The sequence below is a fragment of the Mesocricetus auratus genome, unplaced genomic scaffold (assembly GCF_017639785.1).
Source record: "Mesocricetus auratus isolate SY011 unplaced genomic scaffold, BCM_Maur_2.0 Super-Scaffold_6730, whole genome shotgun sequence".
In the NCBI taxonomy this organism is placed as follows: Eukaryota; Metazoa; Chordata; class Mammalia; order Rodentia; family Cricetidae; genus Mesocricetus; species Mesocricetus auratus.
This window is the reverse complement of record NW_024429184.1, coordinates 75,991,591-76,016,496: the sequence shown is the minus strand read 5'-3', so window position 1 is coordinate 76,016,496 and position 24,906 is coordinate 75,991,591. Positions and strand designations below refer to the sequence as shown.

The 24,906-nt window shown below is 43.1% G+C and overlaps 1 protein-coding gene across 2 annotated transcripts in view; it reads right to left on the bottom strand.

Annotated features, from left to right (window-relative positions):
- Positions 1-19,473, bottom strand: part of Pcmtd1 (protein-L-isoaspartate (D-aspartate) O-methyltransferase domain containing 1) — a 75,266-nt gene extending 55,793 nt beyond the window's left edge. The window contains exon 1 of one of the 2 annotated variants that reach the window (XM_040741553.1): positions 19,362-19,473. The gene's annotated coding sequence lies outside the window, so the exon portion shown is untranslated. Of the gene's footprint in view, positions 1-18,808; positions 19,025-19,361 lie in introns of those variants that run through there. The other variant, XM_040741552.1, reaches the window with a different exon arrangement.
- Between the last annotated feature and the right edge of the window lie 5,433 nt (positions 19,474-24,906).

Sequence of the window (24,906 nt, the reverse complement as noted above, 5' to 3'; positions counted from 1 at the left end):
AAACCAAAAAAAAAAAAAAAAAAAAAATGTGGGCCAGTATGATGGCTCAGCAGGTAAAAGAACTTGCCATGCAAACTTAATAACTTGAGTTCAATCTCCAGAGCCCATGGGAAAGAAGTCCGGAGTAGTGATGCCTATCTGTGCCCCACCATTTCTACAACATGACAGGAGACAGACACTGGAGAACTGCCCAGAAAATCACTGGTCAGCCAACCACTGTACCAGCACGTAGAAACAAGACTCTTTCCCCAAGACGGTGTGGAAGGAAAAGAACTGACTCCTAGAAATTATCCTTTGACCACACACACACACAGAATCATAATATAATGAACATGCACTTATATTAAGTATATGAAATGACAAATTTATTGAGTAGCCTGGTTTTATCACCCCATATTACAAATACAAAATGACATATTGTAACTAATAATAATTTCTTTTTCTAGTGCTGTGACCAAACAACCACACGGTCTGAGGAAGCACAGGTCACCTGGCCAGGGAGTGCTGGCACCTGAGGTGCTGGAGGCCACGGCTGCAGGGCATGAGAAGCCACTGCACTGGGCTCAGAGGAAGTGGGACCTGGAGAAGATAAGCAGGTCAAGCTAAAATCTCTAAGATATACCCCATTTCCAGCAACTCACTTCTTCCATTCGGGCCCCAAAGCCTCAAAACAGCATCACCAACTTCAGACCAAATGTCTGAGTACCTGAACCTGTAGAGGACATTTCACACTCCAAACAGAACAACCCATAGACATACATAATGCCTATTAAAAATACAAAAGTAGTTAAGAAAAAATGTTGAGAAAAAGCAGAACCATCTCAAGGAGTTCCTTGCAGGAGGGGGCAGTCTCACCGCTTATGGAGTATAAGCAGTGGAAACTGCAGCTGATTTAACGTGGACTCCTTCTCAGCACCACCTTAGGAGAGAACAGAGGCAAGGAGGGCCACTGGAAACGGAAACCTCATCAGTGACCACAGATGCAAAATGCTATCCAAAAATAGCAGCTGGAGGAAAGCCAGAAGCATGTTCGTCGACGCTGAAGTAAATACTTGTAAAACAGATAAAGCCAAGCTCCCTCTAGTGGGTGAGTCAAAGGTACAAACAGGAGGAGTCAGAGCTCCAGGCTTCTGTCTCAGGTCCTAAAGGACTTACATGAAGTGTTCAAACAAAACTGGCAAGTCGAAGAGATCACATAGAAAAACTACAAGGGACATAATAAAGTTATGTGGAGAATAACGTTAGCATAAATGTATATTTAACAAGAGTCTAGTGCAGAAAAAACCAAGAGATCATATGAAAAATAATATTAAGACCTCAAAAATGTTCTTTCTACACTGTTATATAAGTGTGTATAATTATAAATTCCCTGAAACAGTCACTGTAAACAACTTCATAATATTGACTAACCTGAATCGGAGAGCACTTCTACATAAACGTGAACACCAGTGTTCCAGAGCCACTTCTATTAACTTTCTAAACACCTACATGCTTCAGTGAAATCACTTTACCGTTATTATTGGGGGGGAACTGCGAGGGTACCACAGTGCATACTTGGGAGATCACAGGACAACCTTGGGAGCTGATTTTCTCCACCTAGTCCACCTATGGAACACTTGGGATACATTCCCTGCTGCACCATCCTGCTGGTCCTGTACGCTTTTCAGACGCAGCACTGGTGGTATACTGCTTTCACTGCCAGGTGGCTGGACAGGGATTAGGAGTCTTGGAGGTTACTGATGATGCCCCTCGTATGGTAGGCTTTGAGCATTATATTGTATTGTGTCCTCTTTTAAGAATTAATCCGGTAAACCAGGTATTGTGGTGAAGGCCTTTAATCCCAGCACTCCAGAGGCAGAGGCAAGTCTGAGAATCTTTAAATTGAGTTCCAGGACAGCAAGAACTAAAGAGAAATCCTGTCTGGGAAAAACAAAACACAAAGCAAAAGAAGAAAAAAAAGGAAAGAAAAGGAATTACTCTTGAACTGTCTTGAATTGGTGTTGGTGAACTCCTTTAATCCCAGCAGGCAGAGGCAGAGGTGCAGAGGCAGAGGCAGAGGCGCAGAGGGGCAGAGGCAGACCAGCCTGGTCTATAGATGGAGTTACAGAACAGCCAGGGCTACAGAGAAATCGTGTCTCGAAAAACAAAATAAAAACTTTAAAAATTAATCTTGATTGAGCCTGTCGATCACCTGGCCTGGAGTCTACCACCCACCCCCAGGAAAGATCACCTGAGGCAAACCTGAGGACAGCCTGATCTTTAAATTGAGTTCCAGGACAGCAAGGACTAAAGAGACATCCTGTCTGAGAAAAACAAAAAACAAAGCAAAATAAAAAATATTATGTGCTATGGAGATGGGAAAAATGGGGGAAAGGGGTGACTATCCATATAATGAAATGAACTTCCCAAAAGCCTCTCTGCTGCCATCCTATTGATACGTTTGCCCACATTTTGAGTTCTAAATCCAGAAAGTGTAACCGTTCCTCTTCTTTCTTTCTGTGACTTTTTCTTTCACTCACTTTCCCCACCTCCTTAGAGAACATGCCTGCTTGCTTTCTTGGACTCTAACTCAAAAGTCATGACTCTCTCTCTCTTTCCTCCACCTCCCTCCTCCCTACAGCTGCAAAATTGGCGGCTCATCTGTACTGCTGTTTTTCCTCAAACACTGATAAAATGGTCCTCAAGCTTCCAAGTCCATTTCTAAGTTATCTTATTAAGAAAAGGGAACCCAGGTCACCTCACTAGCAATAGGTTTTCACTTAACTGAACATGTTTCTCCATACCATCAAAGTCCAAAGGCATCACGCTGCATCACAAGTACACAGCAGGACACAACAATCCAATGCTAGATAGCGGGAGGGACTGTGAACTGACCAAAGCTTGTTTGCATATATTAAAAAGCCGATGCTGATGTTTCACTAAGAATCCTCTAACGTGAACAGTATTAAAGTCAGTCCTATGCATCATTTGTTAATTCTGTATGAATCATCTCAAAGGAAACATGTCAAATATACCTCAAGAGTGGCACTTGTCTGTGGGAAGTGGTAACTCCCCAAGTCTCTTCCACACCCCAGTGGGGCACAGTTTCCCAGGACCCTCCTGGCTCTAATTTCCCTGCTGTCTCACCAGCTATCACGGTTGAGTCTCCTCTGCACAGGGACCCACACCCTGTAGATCTACTACTTTGGTCACAACTTGCACTGTCCCCTCATGACATTTTTTCTCTTCTGTGGAGAAGAAAAAGTTTTAAAAGTGTTTAAATCCTGTTAAAGAAAAAAGAAAAGAAAATGCAAAGAGAGATGTGACCGAACAAAAGACTCAACAGTTGAAGCACTTAGCAGTTATGTCTGGTAAGAAAGTCATTTACAAGTCACGATGCTGCTCTTCTCCTCAGCATTTTCTCTCTAGCACTGGAAAGGATGGAACAAAGCTCCTGTTCACACATTCTCACCTGCAAGCATTTGGGAAATCTTGCTATTCTTCCCAAATGTAGACCTGTGGGTTAAGCCCATTTGATCCGCAGGAGAACTGCTGTACATTAGTATCCTGGGGCTGCTTGGGATGCCCTGTGGAGGGTGAAGGGCTGGCAAGTCAGCGAAGGTGGAAACCAGACAGATGGCAGCAGAGAGATGCCACGGGCAGGAGAACACAGTGAACACTGGCTCCCTTTCCTTCCCTTGAGCACCCTGGAAGGAGGAGCCAGTCACTGCTCCTAGCTGCTCCTTTTCTGCAAAAAAGGAGACAAGGCTCAGCAGGCCTTAGTGCAAACAAGAGTGCCATCCAAGAGAACACGATGTCTGAAGAGATAAACAAAGAACACTCTAAAACCCAGAGAGCTACTGTCCTTGATATCATGGGCCAAAGGCAGCTTTGAATTTGGTGGCAACTGCACCAGAAAAAAACGTTTTTTTAACTGAGATAGGCAAATTATAAAGAACTGTCAAGGAAAGCAAAGACCAGGCTGTCTCACTACTGGCTTACCAAAAGCGTCAAACTAACCTGATATTCAATGATAAACACAGCTATGTTTTTAAAGATTTATCTTTATTTATGTATATATGTATATAAGTATGCTCTGCCATGAGTACAATTAGCTAGAGACCAGAAGAGGACACTGGATTTCATGGAGCTGGAATTACAGACAGTTAGGAGCACAACAAGACGTCAGACTATATTAGTGCTTCAGGCTTTAAAGCTAACTGCTAAGGTCATCTTAAAGAATTAATGTCAAATGATATTCATTTAGAAACAATCAAAATGTTTGTCAGAGCTATTTATTCATTCACTTATTTTCTTGTTTGGGGGGCAGGGTCTCACTATGTAGCCCTGGCTGTCCTACAACTCCACATATAGACCAGGCTGACCTCAAGACTCACAGAGATCTATCTGCCTCTGTCCCTGTCCCTCTGTCCCCTTCCCCCTGCCCCTCAGGCCCTGCCTCTGCCTCTAGAGTGCTGGGATCATTAAGGGCATGTGACACCACACCCACATTGTCAAAGCTATCTACTGTGTTTAGTATCTTCCACAAGATGGGTACAGTAAGTTGAGTAAAACACAGGCTAATGAAGAAAAGAATTTCTGATGATTTCAGGTCTTTGTTCTAGAAAATTAGTGTCACTGTAAAAAGAATTAATTTGACTGGTCTTCAAACCAACAGTAAATTGTGTGACAAAAACTATTCTTAATGGTGCACTTTAAAATTTTCAATGTGCCTTCAATGAAAGTTATCTAAAACAGTTTCTAAAAGATATAATTTTAAAAATAAAAATAAAAGCAATTTTTAAAATAAACAACAAAGATAAAGATATTAAATCTTGCCTTTTATTTGGATATCTAAAGTGTTTTGCATAGAAAAATTTTGCCAGTTTTCTTATCTGACAAAGTGACTTCCTATTTGTGCTTCAGGAGCATGCCCTAAAATGACTCAGAGAGCACACAACCAACGCTAAGCTCAATTTGGAGAGTCCTTGAAGGTCAGAACTAATTAGAAGTTTCCTTGTCCAAGATCACAGGAAGTTTATTGGGTACAAAACAGAAAATCCAATCTTTGAAAGTCATTAGAAGGTATCCTAATATAAGATAATACCTAGTCAAATAGTAGAACACAGGAATGTAAGGCAGCAAGTTCCAATTACTCTTATCACTCTGTTAATTTCTTAAAACTGTATGTATGTATGTATATCTATGTGTATATAAGCATGTGTCTTGTCACCTAAATGGTAACAGGAAGCCACTTTTTTTCTACCTCTTTTTTTTTAATTGTTAAAATTATTATACAGAAAGTTTCTGGATTATCAAGCTCCAAAAAAAAAGAAAGACAGACAGACAGACCTCAATTTATTAAGTATATCTCAACTGTATCTATACAGTCTATGGTAGGGCAACAATACTCAGCAAATGTAAAAGTTTGGCAAGAATTTGGTAAGATTTATGTCAATACAAACATAACTTTACTAATTTGCTAGACCTATTAGACCAGTGGTCCTCAGCCTTCCTAACACTGAGACCCTTTAACACAGTGGTCCTCAGCCTTCCTAACACTCAGACCCTTTAACATAGTGGTTCTCAGCCTCCCTAACTCTGAGACCCTTTAACAGAGAGAGATTTTATGTATTGTAGTGTTGACCACTCCCGTGTGTGTGTGTGTGTGTGTGTGTGTGTGTGTGTGTGTGTGTGTGTGTGTTCACGGGTACATAGAAGGTATGGGAATATATAGAGCTAGGGGGAGGAGACTCTTTCTCTTTTAGGTTTCAGCTTCGACCTGGAGAGTGCCTGCAGGTCTCGAACCAACCACTCACAGGTTTTGTAAGGACTTGGTAGCAGAGCTCGAACACAACCACAAATGGCAGGTACCAAGCAGAATGTACTGTTGAAGTAACCAATGAGCTAAAGCCAGTCAGAAGTCCTTATGTGTATATGTAAATAAAGCACTGCTGGCCAACAAAGAAGCAAGATAGGTGAGACTAGGAGTTGAGGAGGATTCTGGGAAATGTAGTCAAGAGGGTCACCATGTGATCTCCCAGGAGGTAAGGATGCATCAGGAGTGTGTCCTCGGAAAGATAAGTCCTTATAGAAATATGTATTACTAATTATGGTTTAATAATTAAGTCAGAGCTAGCCATCAAGAAACAATAGCAAATAGCCAACAGCTTCATAATTAATATAGTGTCTCGTGTGTTATTTGGGGGCTGAGACAGCGGCTGGACCCAAGCGGCTGGAGGGAAGACTACACGTTACAGTTCTCAGCCTCCCTAATGCTGTGACCCTTTAATTGAGTTAGTTCCTCATGTTGTGGTAACCCCAATCATAAAATTATTTTTGTTACTTCATAACTGTAATTTTGCTATTGTTACTAATCACAGCATAAATATCTGTTTTCTGATGATCTTAAGTGACTTGTGTGAAAGGGTCATTCAACCCCCAAAGAACTACTGTCATAAATGACTATAAATGTATCGGATTATACCTTCCTATTGAATTTTCTGTTCATTACGCATTATGTTCTAACAGAAAGCTCTTACTTCTACATAAATAAAAAAAACACACACTTCAAATAATAATTACAAAATGTGTTGCTAGCTTAGAGCGTGATTCCACAACTTGTCAGATGCCCGAGTTTAGGAAACAAAATTTATATCACATAGGTCTTCACTGGTATGTGAAAAACAGAAGAAAGGAAAGAAAAGCATTGTATTAATAACAGTAGTTATCCCCATTGAACAAACTACAGCAGTATACATACAAAGCACATGCTGGCTAAGATGATACAAACTAGAGGCCCTGGGAAGAGGAAACCTTAACTGAGAAGATAGATGCCCCTCTCAGACTATCTGCAAGCAAGGCTCTGGGGCATTTTCTTAATTGGTGATTGTTAGGGGAGGACCCAGGCCATTATGGGTGGTGCCATCCTTGGGCTGGTGGTCCTGGGCTCAGAAAGTAGGCTAAGCCACAAGGACAAGCCAGTAAGCAGCTCCCCTCCCTCCATGGTCTCTGCATCAGACTCAGCCTCCCAGTTCTTATCCTACTTGAGTTCCTGCGTTTGATGATAAACTGTTACATGAAAGATAAAGTAAAATAAACCCTCCCGCCCCCAAGTTGTTTTTGGCTATGGTGTTTCATCACAGCAGAAGAAACTCTAAGCTCTGTGTCTGACTTAACATTCTTCTACACTATGGAAAACTTTGAATGAACTGTTAAACTTACCAGTCTACCAGCTTCCACCAAAAGTCTAAGGATGTTGTAAGATTCTTCCAACCTACTAAGCCCAATTCCCCTCACCAATACATGTAGTTAACACAAAATTATAAAGCCATTCTACTACAGTGGAGTACAATGTTCAAATCCACATTTATGGGATAACGTCACTCATTATTTGTCTCAGAATAAACTCCCTATTGTTCCTTGGAGGCAAAAGCAGTGTTTATGTCAACACAATTAAAGTTGCAAGCAATTTCCAGGGTTTATATGTGAGCAATGAAAGACTGCTGTGGAGATGCAAGAAGCCCAATACAGGCAGAAGAGTTAGCAGTTCTGTGTCCTCTAGCTCACATGTTGATCATTATTTGCAGCAAAAGGTACACACAGAGATACATATAAATACAGAGAAAAGAATGTCAGAAGATTTCACAGAACAACAATACTGGAGTTCCGTAAATTACTCTAAGCATAAAGAATACACAAAACTTACGGGAAAGTGCACAGATTTAGAACATGTTAAGAAAACAATAAAGACAGGTGTGGTCTCTGTTATGGTAAAGCACAAGAGGAACCTTGGCAAATTCTATGGCAGGCGAGGGTGACAGAGGCGGGGGACAAACATGCCAGGCAGACAGAGCTTAGTGAGAATTTTTATTAGAAAGGGAAGAGAGGGAAGGAAAGAGAAGAGAGGTAAAGAGACACAGAGATAGGGAGGACAGAAGAGAAGAGGGAGACAGGAAAAGTCCTGTCTGCCCCAGGGGAACAGCGGGAAAGAGAATGAGAGAAGAGCAGGGAAAGAGCTGGAAAAGAGAGCGTAAGTGGGCGGGGTCTTTCTTTTAAAGGGGTCCTTTGCACCTGCTTGAAGACTTCAGCAATCGTGGAACCCTGGGCTGACCAGGGCACTGCCTGACTGCATTCTGCCAGGTGACAGGGGCAGGCCAGCATAATGCCTGAGTCCTTGCAGTCTCTACTTCCTGAATGTGTCCTTCTACCTACCTGTCTTAAGTCACAAGAGCTTTTCATGGCACATGAATTCTTTGTTGTTGAAGTATGGTGACAACAGCAATAAAATGAGACTGTCAAAAAGTTATTATTGACATTTTGAAACTGCTCTCCTGAGCTCTGAAATCAGCTGCAGCACAAAGGAAAAGCCATGACCCATTTACTTCTCTGTGTGTATGAGCCAAAATAGAGCACTGTGACACTTCTGAAAAGCAGGTCTTCCAAAGGACCCAGGTTTGATTCCCAGCACCTACATGATGGCTCACGACCATCTCTAACTCCAGTTCTAGGAGATCTGACAGCCTATTCTGGCCTCTGCAGGCGCCAAGCACACTCATGGTGCACAGACAGGCAAACACCCAAACACAATTTTAAAAAAAAGTTTCAACTGTAATAGTTTTCTCTCTCTTTGGGTAAAACTACCCTTTCAAGGTCATACTGACAGCACCAAATGGCTACAGTATCTTGGTTTTCTTTTCAATTCACTGTCAAACAAAAGCCACAAAAAGTGGTATGGAGAGGTATTTTTGTTTTTTGTTAAAAATAACTCAGTGATGGGTGTAGTATCTTGATGTAGTGGAAGATATCGATAGCTCAGAGGTTAAGAGCACTGGTTGCTCTTCCTGAGGTCCTGAGTTCAATTCCCAGCAACCACATGGTGGCTCACAACCATCTGTAATGAGACCTGGTGCCCTCTTCTGGCCTGCGGGGATATATGCAGGCAGAACACTGTACACATAATAAATCTTTAAAACAAGTCATATCCTAACACTATGACTATTTTTACAGATGTGTGTGTGGGTATACAGAAGGCAAACAGGAGATAAGAAAGGGAACAACCTAATGCAAAGGAGAAGATGGCCTTTAAATCAAAAGGAGTCTAGCATAATTCTACCAAGAAGCAAAAGGTACAAAAGCTATGTCTCAAGAAGAGCCCAGAGCAGGAGCATGCTACCTCAATCTAGGTAATTGGAGGTTAGAGTCATGGTTCTCAACCTGTGGTCTTGACCTCTTTGACAAAACTCTATCTCCAAAAATATTCACATTACAATTCGTAACAGTACCAAAATCTCAGTTACAAAGTAATGAAATAATTTTACAGTTGAGGGTCACCAAGACCTGAGGAACTCTATTAAAGGATGAGACAAAGGAAAAATACACTATTGCCCACATTAAAGGTAACTAGTAGTTACTGTTTAGCAGACAGCACTGAAAACACTGTGGGAGGCAAAAGGCTTTGCTTCCTGGTTAGGGCAGCAGACTTGGCAGGTGTTTCAAACACCAGGCTCCCACAATGCACCAGAGCCCACAAACTCCCCCTGCACCCTCCCCTGTGAAGTATGTAGAGGAAGTACTCAGCAAAATATCGCTGCGAACAACTGTTTCTGCTACTACCACCGGTAAATTCCTGACAAATTCTACCCACAGCTCACCCAAACAGCCAAAATCAAAGTCTCCAAGGACTGGAGCTCAGTCCTTCATTAACTTCTAGCTTGGAGCTGTACCACAGTCCTCAACTTGTGGTAGATTTGTGCCTGCGTGTTATTCAGAGGATCAACAGGCATATGAGGCCTGCCTGGGCTACATAGCATATGTCAAAAAAAAAAAGGAAAGGCAAGGAGTGGTTATACTCCTTTCTTTCCCCCCACCTGGACTGAGTTCCACATTATCTAGGACAGCTCCAACTCTACACTGACAAGGATTGCCTTATGCTCCTGTCTCCACCTCAAGTGGGTGCCCCCACCCCTAGGCACTCCATATTAGACAATCCCTTAAAACAGGAAATTCTCCAAATAGTCTTTGATCAAACTATGATTTCTCCTCTTTCTCTGGAGCCAGTGAAACAGAATCTGAAAACTAGAATGATAATTATAGGGACAGTATTTGGGCTTTACACACTAACACTCCCTTTGTCTTGTTAAAGGTAAGTACTTAGGGTTTGTCCTAAATGCTGGCAGAGTTCTAAACACCTGTTGCCAGCTTTCGTCTTAAAAGACCTGTCTGTCCATTCTGATCTTGGTAGACACCCAGAGCTACTAAGGGCACTGCTACAGCAGCAGCCAGCCACTGGGTCAGGAAGCTCTAATTCAGAAAGCACTCTGACAGATTCCAGAAAAGATACCTTAGGGCTCTCATCAAGTGGCAGTCTGCTTCAACAGTGCCGACTGAAGTACACGATTTTTCTGCAGCCTTTGTCTCCTCTACAGATCTCCATAAACATGAACACAAATGCATTATGGCAAATAGAACAATTAACAACAGGCAGAACCAAGATAGAAATCTCAAAGGAGCAAAGGAACAGGGATTTTAGCAATCTTAAATTCCTGACACAATGCCAATCACAAACAACAGTAACATCTACATGAGAAGTTTTTTGTGACATTCCAAGCTGACAGACAAAAACAAACAACTCAACCGAGGTGTGCTAAGTGCCAGAAAGTCTAGATCACACAGTGCTCTCAGTGAGAAAGCACTATGTGCTTTAGAGGAACCAAAAATACATAGTTGGAGGTGTTCTTTTTGTTTTTCTTTCTGAAGCAAGCTCTTGCTTTAGAGTCCTAGCTCCCTAAAAGTACTGTGTAGAGCAGGCTAACCTCCAACTTTCAAACTTCTTCTTTGCTCTCCAATTGCCGAGTTTACAGGCAGAAACCACCAGCCCTGACTAAACAACATGCTTAAAGACAGCAACTTAAAAAGAAAAGGATACCTTTTAGTAACTTGTGATACTCAACATCATTGCTACAAACTAGTTATCTTAACAGCTCAGTGGTCCAGGGTAGAAATGTACTGGTACATGCCTACAGCTCACAAGATAGATTTTTTTTTCTCTAAGAACAGTGAATATGTGCAATTTCTTCCAGGACAAACTTTTTCCTCCAAATTCGGACGACACCTTAAAGGAAATTCACAAGAACTGTGACTTCTATCTGCAAGAAAGGCAATTTAAGCAGCTGTAGGTTTTTTGTTGTTGTTTTTTTGTTTGGTTGGGGTTTGTTGTTGTTGTTTTCAACCTCCAACACAGTCTGGGATAATGATTCTCAAGGCCTGTGAGGCTCCACCCCTTTGGCAAACCTCTATCTCCAAAAACATTTACATTATGATTCAGAACAGTACCAAAGTTATAGTTATGAAGTAGCAACAAAATAATTTTATGGTTGGGACTCACAACAACACAAGAAGCTTTATTGTAGAGTGGCAGCATTAGGAAGGCTGAGAACCACTGTAATAAAGGTTTCAGAGTTAGGGAGGCTGAGAACCACTGTGTTAAAGAGTCTCAGAGATAGGAAGAGTGAGGACCACTGTGATAAAGGTTTCAGAGTTAAGGAGGCTGAGAACCACTGTGTTAAAGAGTCTCAGAGATAGGAAGAGTGAGGACCACTGTGATAAAGGTTTCAGAGTTAAGGAGGCTGAGAACCACTGTGTTAAAGAGTCTCAGAGATAGGAAGAGTGAGGACCACTGTGTTAAAGGGTCTCAGAGTTAGGGAGGGTGAGAACTGCTAGTCTGGAAGGTCTCAGGGCAGAGTAACTACTTCTGGCTTGCTACTTGGACAAATATTACAATGCAGATAGTAAATTTCTAGATTAATTCACGGGGAAGGTGGATCTCATCTATTCTCTGCAATTATTCCCACTGGCTTTGATAAAAGTCTCCATCACTACCCATAACAATTCTTGCTAGGTTATGACTGAAACAATTTTAAAGATAATCTTATAGTTCTCCCATTTTAAAGCATCCGGGACCATTCAATTTCCTAAGGAATGAAATGTTTTTAATATACTTATTAACAATAGTTTTCTATCACTGCCTTAATTAACTACCAAGAACTTAATGGCTTAAACACCATGTTGTAGTTGTTGCAGTCACAAATCTTGGCACTAGTCTCCCTAGAGTAAGATCAGAGTGTCACCAGGGAAACAATACCAAAAGAATCAGGGCCTTAACTCCGAGAACTGCCACTCACATAGAAACTGTCATTTTTTTTTCCTGAAGCACAGCAGTGAGGCTATTTCCGTTGTAATCTGTGTGCAGTGTGCAGTGTGTGTGTGTGTGTGTGTGTGTGTGTGTGTGTGCGTGCGCACACACATTTAATTAGTGCCAACTACATTTACTTTGTTGGGTGCTTCTGTGATATAATAAAACCAATGATTACTAAATACCGGTAACACAAGTTATTAACAGAAAAAAAAAGCAAGCTTCTTTCTCATTTTAAGTAATGAGGCATTTCAGCTACAGAAGCACAGCGACTTCACTGTCCCTTTTTAAGAGCCAAGACAATTTCATAACAAGTTATGATACACAGATAGACATGTAAACCACTATGGAAATGTTTCTACACTTTTAATTTCTCTGGCTCACAAAAGAATGACATCGAATCACTATTTACAAAAGAGAAAAACCAATCCCATTAAAATGGTTTAGAAGTACTTAAAGTTAGCTCTTTTAGGATAGGATTTACAAAGGATGTTAAACCTTCGGAATATACTGCATGCTTTTCATACTAAAATCCTACTGACTATTTTTGTCTTCTAAAGTTTGCTCTTATGTCCGAATACAAAAACTAACAAAGATTTTTAAATTGACTCTAGGGGTTGGGGATGCAGTCAGCTGATGGGATCGCTCTCCTAGCTGGCCTGAAAGCGTAGGGAAATCCTTTTGTCACATAAAACATGCTAGCAACCACAGCACTAAAGAGGAAGCCATGAGGTAAGAAGGTGAAATTATGCTCAGCTTCACAGTCTGTCAAAGCCAGCCCGGGCTACATGAGACTGCCTCAAAAACCCAAAGCGTGCATGCGTGCAGACACACATGCAATCTAGTCACCAAGAGACAATGATGAGTATGGTGGCACACCTGCAGTCTCAGCACTCAGACCGTAAGAACAGTCAGTTTGAGTGTTGGGTTGCAAGCCTAGACTACAGAACAAGTCTCTGTGTGTGCAAGCACACACACACTCTCTCAGATACAGAATATACTAATGAAAACCAAAAGTACCAGGAGTCACAGGAATAAAATTAGCTGTCCTCCCAAATATCATAAACCAGTTGTTGGAGCTAAGGAATTGCTAAATATTTCCTTCTACTAAACTTATGGTGCAGGTACCTACTGGCAATGACAGCAGAGCACTGAGTGATCCATCTACCTGTGGCTCCATTAGTGACACCGAAGCCACCAAGTGGCTGGCGATGCATGTGCAGAAATTCCCGATACCAGTTGAGGGCCTCAGCACAGCCTGGCCTCTGAGAGTACCATTTCTTCATGCATAGAGTTCCACGTCAAAGAAAACCCGGGTGCTCGCTTTCCATAGTTCTATCCACATCCGTCTGCCTCAGATGGTAGCTGAATGTCAAGCTGAGGTCCCTCACAGTGACCTGATATGCTTGCTGCACCAGTGACCCTGCTCCAGTCATGGTGCCTTCTTTACACTTTCTAATGATCCTTCAAAGACTATCAACCAACACACTATGCTGAAGCAAAGCCAAACAAACGCCCTTGGACTTGCTGTGCTAGTCACTCTAACACGGAATAAGTGGTTATAAGAAAATCGAAGACGCCAGGCCGAGTGGCACCTGCCTTTGACCCCAACAAGAGAGACCTTGGCAGGTGATGTCTGTGAAGCTGAAGCCAACGTGATCTACACAGGGAGTTCCAGACCAGCAAGAACTTCAGTGCGTATCAAAAAAGGAAGTGAAACAATGGGAGCTCACAGGGCATCCGCACAAATGAAAACATCTTAAACAAACTAAGCCATAAACCATACGGACAAAATCTAGACAAGATACACAGCACTCTAAAACAAATGGCATAATTAGCAAACTTTTACAAACTAAGTGTTATGAGCTGGGAGACAGATCAGCTGGTAAAGTACTGAAGTACCATGAATGACGCCCTGAGTCCAGTCCCCAACACTAAAACTACATAAGTGCTGGAGGGGCATACCTGCAACCCAACACACCAGGAAGCAGGCGGGAGAGGGAAGATCACCAGTTCAAGGTCATTCTCTACTACACGGGGAGTTTGAGGCCAGCCTGAGATATCAGCTACCTTGTCTCAAAAAAGAAAGAAAGAAAGAGAGAGAGAGAGGAAGAGGAAGGAAGGAAGGAAGGAAGGAAGGAAGGAAGGAAGGAAGGAAGGAGGGAGGGAAGGAAGGAAGAAAGGAAGAAAGAAAGACAGACAGAAAAAGAAAGAAAGAGAAAAAGAAAGAAAGAAAGAGTTAGGGCTGGAGAAATGGATCAAAGGTTAAGAGCACTGGCTGTTCTTCCAGAGGTCCTGAGTTCAATTCCCAGAAGCCACATGATGGCTCACAACTACCCATAATGAGATCTGGTGCCCCCTTATGGCCTGTAGGCATACATGTAGACAAAACAGTATACATGATAATTAAATCTCTAAAACAAAAAATCTTAACAAAAAAGTTAAAAAGCTAACCTTTAATAACTACCAGAAAAACTTTAAAATTCCTACTTATAAAAAAATAGAAACTATCCCATAATCCCTATTCAAGAAATCAAACTACTATGTATAAAATTATGCATGAATAAATATATACAAACACATAGCTTGGGAAACCTTAAATTCTTGGCATTACCTGACAGACCAGAAACAGAGTCTAAGAAGCTGTTGTGAGAATACTGAAGCTCATTAGGATACTTAGATACACCAAGAAACCAATTACATAAATAAGCTGATTTGTATATAAGCCATTTAACTTTTCCTAATAATCTGAATAAAGAATTCACACAATCTACATAGCTAGAACAAGAAAATTGAGTTGTCTAACACATAAAACTCTAGTAATGCTGTAATGTGTGTGGTGTGTATGTGTCCGGGAAATAAAGTAACAGAACTGAAACAGAAACAGAAACGTGGCAGCTAAAAGGAAATACCTCTTATCCGTGAAGCAGGGCTTTTCCCACTGCTGCTCCCTCCAAGACCTTCACAATCCAATCCCAGTGGCTAGCGGGTGGGGAGGAAACCACATCACATCATCCAGATCTGAACAGGCAGAACCCACCACCATACCCAGAAGAGGGTCAGAGCCCATCTTTACACAGGACTTATTTTTAAACATAAAGTTAAAAAAGACTCCAAGAAATGTGCAATGAATGAGAAGAAAAAAAGGAAAAGGGTGGTAAAACTTAAGTTTACACTGTTTTGGGGGCAAATGCTAACGTCTGTTACTATACAAACTAAGTTTTTCAAAAGCACTGGGGTCCTTTAATAGAGACAATGCAGAAGAATGATGCCTGCAGCATGAATCCCAGCCCCTCCACGTAATAGCCACTCCTAACATGCATTGTAAGGACCAAATGAGAATAAAGCACTCACTGGTGGCAGACACACACACACACACACACACACACACAATGTTTTGGGTTTTTATTTGTCACCTGGCAAAGAACACAAGTAGGGCTTTTTAGGTCAATGAGTATCAGTAAGCAGGATGAAAAGCAAAACCTAGATTAGAGGTATTTTACTGTGTGCATGGCTGCTAGAACAAAATAAAAAGGCATGGTGACAGAAAATACTACTGAGAATAACAGCAAAAAGTCTAGGGTTGATTTGGAGACCACAGGACTGAGACAATATTACAGTTATTAAAATAAAGAAATGAGAGAGGTATAGCAATCCAAAGTAATAGAATGGCAGCCGGTAAGAACTGATCAGAGAAGAGCAGCAGCAATGCCAAAGTTAAGGAAAATGAGCTGTCCATGAAAGATCCGAGATGGGGAGGGGGGCAGGCACAGCTGGAAAAGTGAGAACCAAAATCAAGGAAACTCAAGGCAGGCAGGAGCATTTGGGGTGCTGATGCAGGCAAGCAGGAGCATTTGGGGTGCTGGCCAGAGCTGGTGCAGGTTACAGTCCTTTATAGCACTTCTCATGGGACAGCTCTTCAAATGCAGTGTAACCTCCAATTAGGAACTAACAGACATGGGACTGCTATACGAAGTATAACAAAACTTGCAAAGTGCTGAAAGTTACTAATTATTCTAATTCAGTTCCCAGCAGAACACAATAAAGAATGATTATAATTAGCTATTATTCACTATCTCAAAACTAAAAGAATTGTAACTTCTTATCCTTCTGCATCCACACATCTGATTCTAAGGAGTCTTCTAAAAAATCGTTTTTTCTCCCTTTGTTTACTGATAGTCAATTCTCAATTTCACACCCCCTCCCCCCACCCTGACTTCTTCCTTAAATCCCAACTCTGGAAGAGTTCCTGATGAAATCTGAAATGACTGTTCTTAAACTCCCTAAGTGGGATCTTAGCACTCTCATGCTTTTCGTATATAACAAATTTTGTGTTCTTTACCCTGACCAAAACGAAACAAACAAAACACACAAAGAAGAAGATTAATAATAATTTAAATTGGCGATATAAACCCTTGTACTTTTTATTAAAAAAAAAAAAAAGATGCTGGGAAATGCTGGCATTCAGGAGGCAGAAGTAGGCAGATCTCTTGTGAGTTCGAGGCCAGCCTGGTATACAGAGCAAGTCCCAGGACAGCCGCCAAAGTTCCAGAGAAACCCTGTCTGGAAAACAACAAAACAAAAACAAGAAAAAGAAAGAAAAACACAAGAACCAAACCAGAGTTGATTTATTTCAGACTACTTGTTTGAATATCCCCAAAAGAATTTTCAGGTTAAACTAGAAAGCAAGCTTTCCCACCAATCATAGGATGGCTGTGTTTTTGGTACTAGGAATTATGGAGGGTCTCAGGCAAACTACTCAGCTCCAACTCCCGACATTGCTCTTAATTTCTGAACATACACACTCAGTACATTCCCTGACCCTCCCTGCTTCAATAACTGAAAGTGAATGAATATTATATTCTACTTAAAATGCTTTCCTAGGTTGAAATAATGTTGTGCTCCACAAGTAGGAGACATACCTTATTCGACTAAAGAGATAATGGATGGCAACTACTTCACTAACTTGTTAGCCTTAACAGACGAGAACAGCTCTAATCTTTGACTACACAAGGGTTTCTCCTAAATACATAATGGCCATACTTTATTTACATATTACAATTGCTCATATTTCCTTAAATTACAGTTGTCGCACCTGACATAAATGAAAAGGTTAATGTACCATAAGACACAAACTCCACTTACAGATTTTTAACATTCATGAAAGAAGCAAATTTTAATCTTAACTTCTACTCTGTATTCTTTTCAACGTACAGAGGTTCCTCTATTTTAATATCAAACCACCAGAACCCTTATCTAGAACAACACCATGATAGCTTCTTACATCTTTTTTGATAAGGTGGTTTTCATGCAGGAGCACAAGGCAGTGACAAAAATGCAGTTAAAATACTCAGCGCACTCAATCCAGAGAGGCCAGACAGGAGCTTGGGGCTTCCACTGACCAACCACAGAAGCAGGAAGACAATACTGAGGCCTTATGAAAACAGTACCAGCATACTGTTGCCAGAACCAACTAAGACACCACAGCTCTCTTCATGTCTTTTAAGCCCATTTCCTTCATAAAATGCTCACAATTAAATCTGTGACTTAGGGAGGGATCTGTTTGGAAAAAGATGGTTGCCATCAACACCAGTGCAGTAGTAAATCTTTAATAAATAAAGTTAGTTGCTGTAGGTAACTGCTACCTTTCAGTCTTATTCTCTAGCAAGTTTTAGAGTACCAATATCCTTCCACTTTCTCACTTCTCCTTAGGGTTCACCTAGCAAAATATTTAACTCCTGATTTTTTTTTTCTTATTGGAGTACAAATTCCCAGGCACTGACTTTCTACCATATGTCTTCATCAAAAGTAACCTCCTGGATTTTTAAGAATTAAATACTTCCATATGGTATTACAGCTTTAATACATGCAATAAAGAGAAAGTATAACCTGTGCCATATTCTTTAGAAAGTCATTCCCTCTCATGTCCACTCTGACTGGGCTCTATGTAAACGCTATTCGACCTGCTTCTTATGAAAGCCGTAGATGTTGTGAAAGTGTCAACATATTAAATTGCAAAATACTGGCTTGTAGGCCAGGCACGGCAAGCTCATGTTTGACCCCAGCACCTAGGAGGTAGGAGAAGCCAGAAGTTCAAGGTCAGCTTCCCCTACACAGGAGGTTCTAGGTCAGCCTGAGCTACAGGACAATGTCTCAAATTATAAAATACACAATCAGCTTTTAAGTGAGTTGCTATTGAAAGCATAAAGCCCATGTTCAATGGTGACATTTAAAAAATAAAGTCTGAATAAAAAAGTAGAGGGATCCGTATACTGTTGACCAAAAAAACATCGATATTCTATATACGATTCCAATTTTTGTCAATAAACACACTCACATACACCTAAGGGCAAAATCCTTAATGGTGGAGTAAACATTGGGGTTGGGGACCAGAAGCCTGGGGGAATTGGGCTTTCATTGTTTGACAACTCTTGTTTTTCTTACTGAGCAGGCCGAGGGTATTCCAGCAGGTCCGTGCCCAAATGTTTTAGGATTGTACAAGCACAGCTGTGTTTTCACGATTAAAAAGAAGAAAGACACGCAGAACAAACACCTCGGCTCTGCAGAGCAGCTCGCCCTGCTTCTCCCGGATCCTCCCTGCCGTGTCCACACCGCCGGGCAGCGCACCGCACTTACCGCAGAAGCAGCGGACGCTCGGTTCGCGGGGCCAGCCAGCGTCACCAACTGCGGAAGGGGGAGCCCTGCAGCCCGAAGCGGCCGCCGCACAGACAGCCGGCAGGGCGAGCAACCACAACCGCCAGCGCCCGCGGGAGGGCGGGCCGACCCCGCCACCCACCGACCCGGGTGGTTGCACCGCCCCGGCTTCCACCACCGCCGGGGAGCCGCGCATGCGCCGGGCGACCCCGGAAGACAGACGCCAGAGTCAACACTCCCGGACACGCCCCCCACCCTCCGCCCGCCGGACCCCGCCCCCTCGCGGATAGCTCCCCCGCCCCTCCCCGCCCCTCCCCGCCCCCTTGACCAAACAACGCGAGACTTGACGAGCAGGCAGCCTGCCGGCCGCCCTCGCAAATCCCGCGAGAGCTCTGGCTCGGTTGACTGTGTTGGCGTTCCGCCTGCGGTGTAGATGCCGACCGGTGGGTCTGGCGACCTGGCGTTTGCGTCCCCGCCGGCCGTGCGGTCTGGATGGCCAAGGGCCTGGCGTCCCCCGCCGCGTCGGGTGACCTACCGTCTGGATGGAACGGGGGTGCTCGGTGGCGGTGGGGCACGCTTGGCGGGCTGAGGAGGGAACTCCGCCGTGGACCGGGCTCTTCGTGCTTTGAGACTCGGTGGTTCTTTTCCATCACGTGTTTCCCTCCGAACCGTCGCGAGGATTCAGAGCTCTTACGTTTCCTAGGGAAAGTGAGGACGCCCCTGGGAGCCCGGTGTCCGCACGACATGCAGACTTCAGGTCCCTACCGAAAACTGCAGTCCTGTCGCCGCGGTCACTGTCCTCACGTGGAATCTTGTGCAGTCTTTAGAAGGAGCGGATTAGTGAAGCTGCGGCTGAGCGCTGTGTTCTCTGGGCTATGGCCCCGAACTCTGTCTGAGGCTGGCACATTCCAGTCCCATCTTTGCATCTCTTGCCTGGAACATATTCTAGTCCAATTATTGCATCTCTTGCCTGACATTAAAGCACTCCATGTCCTGATGGGCTCACAGTCTTCTGATACTCCTCCAGGCAGGAATTTTAGCAGGTCAGGAATCCGAAGTCAGGATACTACAAATTAGGAAAGGGTTCTTTTAATAGAGACCCCAGGTTGACCTCAAATTTGAAATCTGCTTCTCAAGCCTCAGCCTTGGGAGAAATTACAAATGTGTTCCACTCCACCTGTTTTAAAATAACAATAGCTGTAGGCATTTCGGGCGGACCGGGATGGGACAGGAGTGGGTCAGGTATTCTGGCACTAGGGAGCCACAGGATACTGAGTGTTACACAGCTCAGATGGAAAGGTATCCTTGGAGCTCAGGAGCCAAGGACCACCACAGGTTGCAGTAAGCTTAGCAGCTTACAGCCTTGCCTCAGAGAAAGGCTTCCCCGGTGTATGGGCTCAGCTCAGGCAGGAAAGGGTCTTCCAGCTGGGGATGTTCGCCTAATATAGCAGTTTTGCTCAGCAGGAGGTTTCTCGGGCAAAGTTGATACAGTTCAACTCTGCTCCTCCGGGAGAGCGGGAGTGGAGTGTAACAACTCTGCTCTGCCAAGGTAAGGTTTCCCGGGCAAGTGTTATGTTTGCTCTGCTCTGCCCAGGGCCGCCTCTGCTCTGTCGCCACCGCAAAAGAAAATCTTCACCCAAAGCTCATCCACGGGTTTATTGGGAGGGAAGGATCCAAGAGAGTGACTACCAGAGTGGCAGAGGACAGCCGGGTAGCACGAACAGACTCAAGCTGGACAGACACAGGGTTTATTTAGGGCTTCTAGGGTGGAGATTGGTCAGATTTTAGTGCTAAACTCAGATTAGGGTCAGATTTGGCTCTGGTTTCAGAGCCAAAGTGTGTTTCTTTCTCTGGTCCTTTTTAGCCTTTTGGCTCCAATTTTAGGGTCAGGGTGCATTTCTTTCACTGACTCTGATTCCAGGGACAAAGTGTGTTCTTTTGGCACTGGTTTCAGGGTCAGGGTACGTTTCTTTAGTTCTAGTTGCAGGGCCAAAGTGTGTTTCTTTGGCTCTGCTCAGGGTGTGTTTCTTTGACTGGCCCCTTTTCCCTAGCTAGAACACATTTGGCTTCCTTTTTTCTCTATTCATCTCAGTCCCTGTGGGCATTTTTTTAAGTAGGCCTTTTCTAATGAATTTTAGTTGGACACACCTATTTTATTTTTCTTCTCTCTGCCTTCCAAGTGCTGAGATTACAGGTGTGCACCAGTGGTCATGTTTAATAGGAGGATTAATAAGTGCTTTGATAATAACAGGACGGGGTGGGGGGGCTGTGTTGAGCTGCAGGTAATCATGCAGTAACTTTCTGTGTCTACACCTCATGATACCCACCACCTGCCCATGTCTTGCGTTTTTGCCCATAAGTTCTTAAGTGTGCAAGTGTCTTCCCATTTATAATCCAGGAAGGTTGGGTCCCGTGGGTGCCAAGTTGCTTTCAAATCTTGATTATTTGTGATATTGGTCAAACTTTGATTTCATCATCTAGATTTATTTAAAGATTTTAGACTTTACATAGCCTACAGACAATTTGTTCTTCACATTCTTGATCAATTCTTGGAGTAAGCCTAGTCTGGAAATAATAACACTTGCTGTAATAACTTCATTTTTCATACCAGCTGGCTTCAACTTTATTACTAAGCAGAAAACACCACAATCTAGTATATGGCATTGCACTCTGTTCACAAAAGCATGTAGGCAGAAACTTGTCATTTCACAAATGTACAGCTTGGCATGGTGCTGAAGGCCTCTAATTCTAGCACTACAGAGGAGAAAGCCACAGGACCAGTGTGAAAGCATTGGTAAGTGGCCCTCTAAGAGTTCAAGAGCAGCCTTCTCTACACAGCGAGTTCCAGGACGGCCAGCGCTACACAGAGAAACCCTGTCTCAAGGCCAGGAGATGGAGAGATGACTCAACTTGGTGGTTTAGAGCACTGGCTGCTCTTCCGTGTGACCTGGGTTCAATTCCCAGCACCCGCATGACCAATCACAACCATCTGTCACCCCAGCCCCAGGGAAGTTCCACGGCCTCTTCTGACCTCCACAGGCACAGAATGGATGTGGTTCACAGACATGCATTCAGGTAAACACTCAAAAATGCAATAAAACCTTTGGAAAGAGTGCAAGGCCATCCGTATATAGTGAATTCAAAACCAGCATGGGCTCCTTGAGACTCAGCCTAAAGCACTCCATCCTATCCCCCCCAAAAAAGAAAACAAAAAAGAGGAAGTGTTGTCATTTAATTGATAAGGCATTCAACAAAATTTATTACATCCAAAGCACAACCTATTCTCACATTCCTGGTGGCTCATATTTGACACAGGCATGACCTTGACATTACCATGTATTTTCTCCAGCCTCAGTGATGTAATTAAACAAAAGCAGAGCTCAAGAGAAAGATGTCATTCGGCAGAGCTTGGGTGGAGGGCTTTTGTTTTTGGGGTTTTTGTTTGTTTGTTTGTTTTCTATTGGAGGAAAGTGAATGGGAAAAGAGGGGAGGGGAGAGGGGGAACCACCCTTTTGGGATAGGAGCAGAAGAGAAGAGAGAGGAAGAGAGGAGAAACAGGCAGAGAAGCAGAGAAAGAGGAAGATAGGAGGTGGGCAGGGCCTTTTTAGAAGAGAACATAGTGAATGTGTACAGGTGGTGTTCTTAGTGGCTGCAGCTGAGGGTGTATCCTGTCAGAACCCCAAGGACAGACCAGTACAGATGCCTGAACACTAACACTCAGATTTGGAGGCTCCCTTGTGTTGCCCAGTTTATCCCAACACCACTGTCACACAATAGCCATAGGCAATGATTTATGGAGCCCAATCTAGTCTGAGGTCTGGCAAATTGGCTTGATGTGACAGCCCATGTTTGACTCTATTTCCATTTGGAGTCTAGCTGACTTGTTGGAGCAGGCTCCAACAGCTCATATATATCATTTCACAGCCAATATCTGGGGAAAACCCCAAACTACAATCCTACTAAATACAGAATGACTTTGCTCTGTAATTTTATTTCCTTGAACTATTTTAGGCCTTCCCTTTCAAACCAACTCCAAACCAATGAAAAACACTTCCCTTTTGAAGAACTATCTTTGATCTGTTTTATTTTTCAGTGTTTGATAAAAAGCATTTTCTTACTGATTTTAAAAAGTGTAAGTTTAGTGTGTTGGGAAGATAATAGTTGTCTTAGTCCAGTAGGGCTACTATAATAAAGTACCATAAACATACCCTGTAATGGCATCTTGCCTTTGCAGTGAACTTGTAGTAATAGCCACACCCTTTGGGCATGATTTCAGGTGCAGATGTGACCTGTTAAAGTAGAGGAGAGCCTGGCTCAAGCTCACTTGGGTTCCAGAGAACATCGGAAAAGATGCTACTACTATACCCTATAAATGTGAAACTCACTTTTGACCATGCTAAAGTTGGGAGTCCAAGATCATAACATGAGGAGCTTCAGAGTCTGCTGAGGGCTCATCTTCTGGTTCACATGGGCGGTTACTTACTGTGCCCTTACACAGGGCATACCAACTTTTTCTTGATCTAGCTTCCATGGATCCACCTTCACATACACAACTTGACACTGGATATTAAGTTTCATGTGAGTTCTGGGGAGCTCACACTTTGAACCCAGAACATTTTCTACAGTAGAAGTAGACCTGGGAGACAGGTGGTGGCTCATGCCTTTAATTCTAGCACTCAGGAGGCAGAGGCAGAGAGATCTGAGTTAGAGGCCAGTCTCATCAACAGAGTGAATTCTAGAACAGCGAGGATACAAAAGTCTCCACCTCTCAAATGCTGAGATTTCAGGCATGAATGAGTCAGTATCTTGAAAAAATTTAAGGAAAGAAAGACACCACACAGCAATATAAATATGCATGTTTCTCTGGGAACTACCAATTTTTGTTACCAAAAATACAAGAAATTTAACTTGTAATGGTTTTGGTTTGGTTTTGATTGTGACTGGGATTTATGTAGCCCTGGCTGTCATGGAACTTGCAGTGTAGACCAGGCTGGCTTCAAATACATAGAGATCTGCCCTCTATGGGCTGGGATTAAAGACATGCACCTCCATAACCCTTGGTTTTTAACTTTTTAAAATTTAGTTTAGAAGCAATCATATTTTACATATCAATCTCAGTTCCCTTTGACTCCCATCCTCCCTTTCCTCATCAACCCCCCATCCCACCCCACATTCAATCCCCAAAGAGGGTGAGGCCTTCCATGGGGGAATCATCAAAGTCTACCACATCATTTGTGGGAGGGCCTAGGCCCTTCTCTGTGTATCTGGGTGGAAAGAGTATCTCTCCTTGGGATTCAGGCTCCCAGAGTCCATTTGTGCACTAGGCATAAACACTGGTTTCCCATAGACTGCCAAGGCCTCCTGCTGGCACCTGCATCCAGAGGGCTTGGGTCGGTCCAAAGGTAGTTCCCCACCTTTATGACTGGTGTCCATGTGCTCTCACTTGGTCAGGTCAGCCGTCTCTGTGGGCTCTCCAGTATGATCTTGACCCCTTTGCTCATCACTCTTCCCCCTCTACAACTGGATTCCAGGAGTTTAGCTCAGTGCTTAGCTGTGGATCTCTGTTTCTGCTGCCATCAATTACTACTGGATGAAGGGTCAAGGATGGCATCAATCTCATTATGGGGATGAGCATTTAAGGAAGCTTCTCCACTATTGCTTATATTCTTAGTTGGGGTCATCCTTGTGGATCTCTGGAAATTTTCCTGGTGCCAGATTTCTCTTTAAAACTATACTGGCTCCCTCTATTAAGGTATCTCTTTTCTTGCTCTCCTCTATTCTTCCCCTGACTCAGTCTTCCTGATCCCTCATGTTCTCTTCCCCCCTTCTCTTCTCTCTTCTCTGTTTTCTACCTACACCCCCCACCATGCTCCCAATTTGCTCAGGAGCTCCTATCCCTTTCCCCTTCTCCAGGGGACCACGTATGTCTCTCTTAGGGTCCTCCTTGTTTCCTAGCTTCTTTGGAGGTGTGGATTGTAGTTTGGTAACCCTTTGCTCTATCTAATATCCATATATGAGTGAGTACTTACCATGCTTGTCTTTCTGTGACTGGGTTACCTCACTCAGGATGGTTTCTTCCA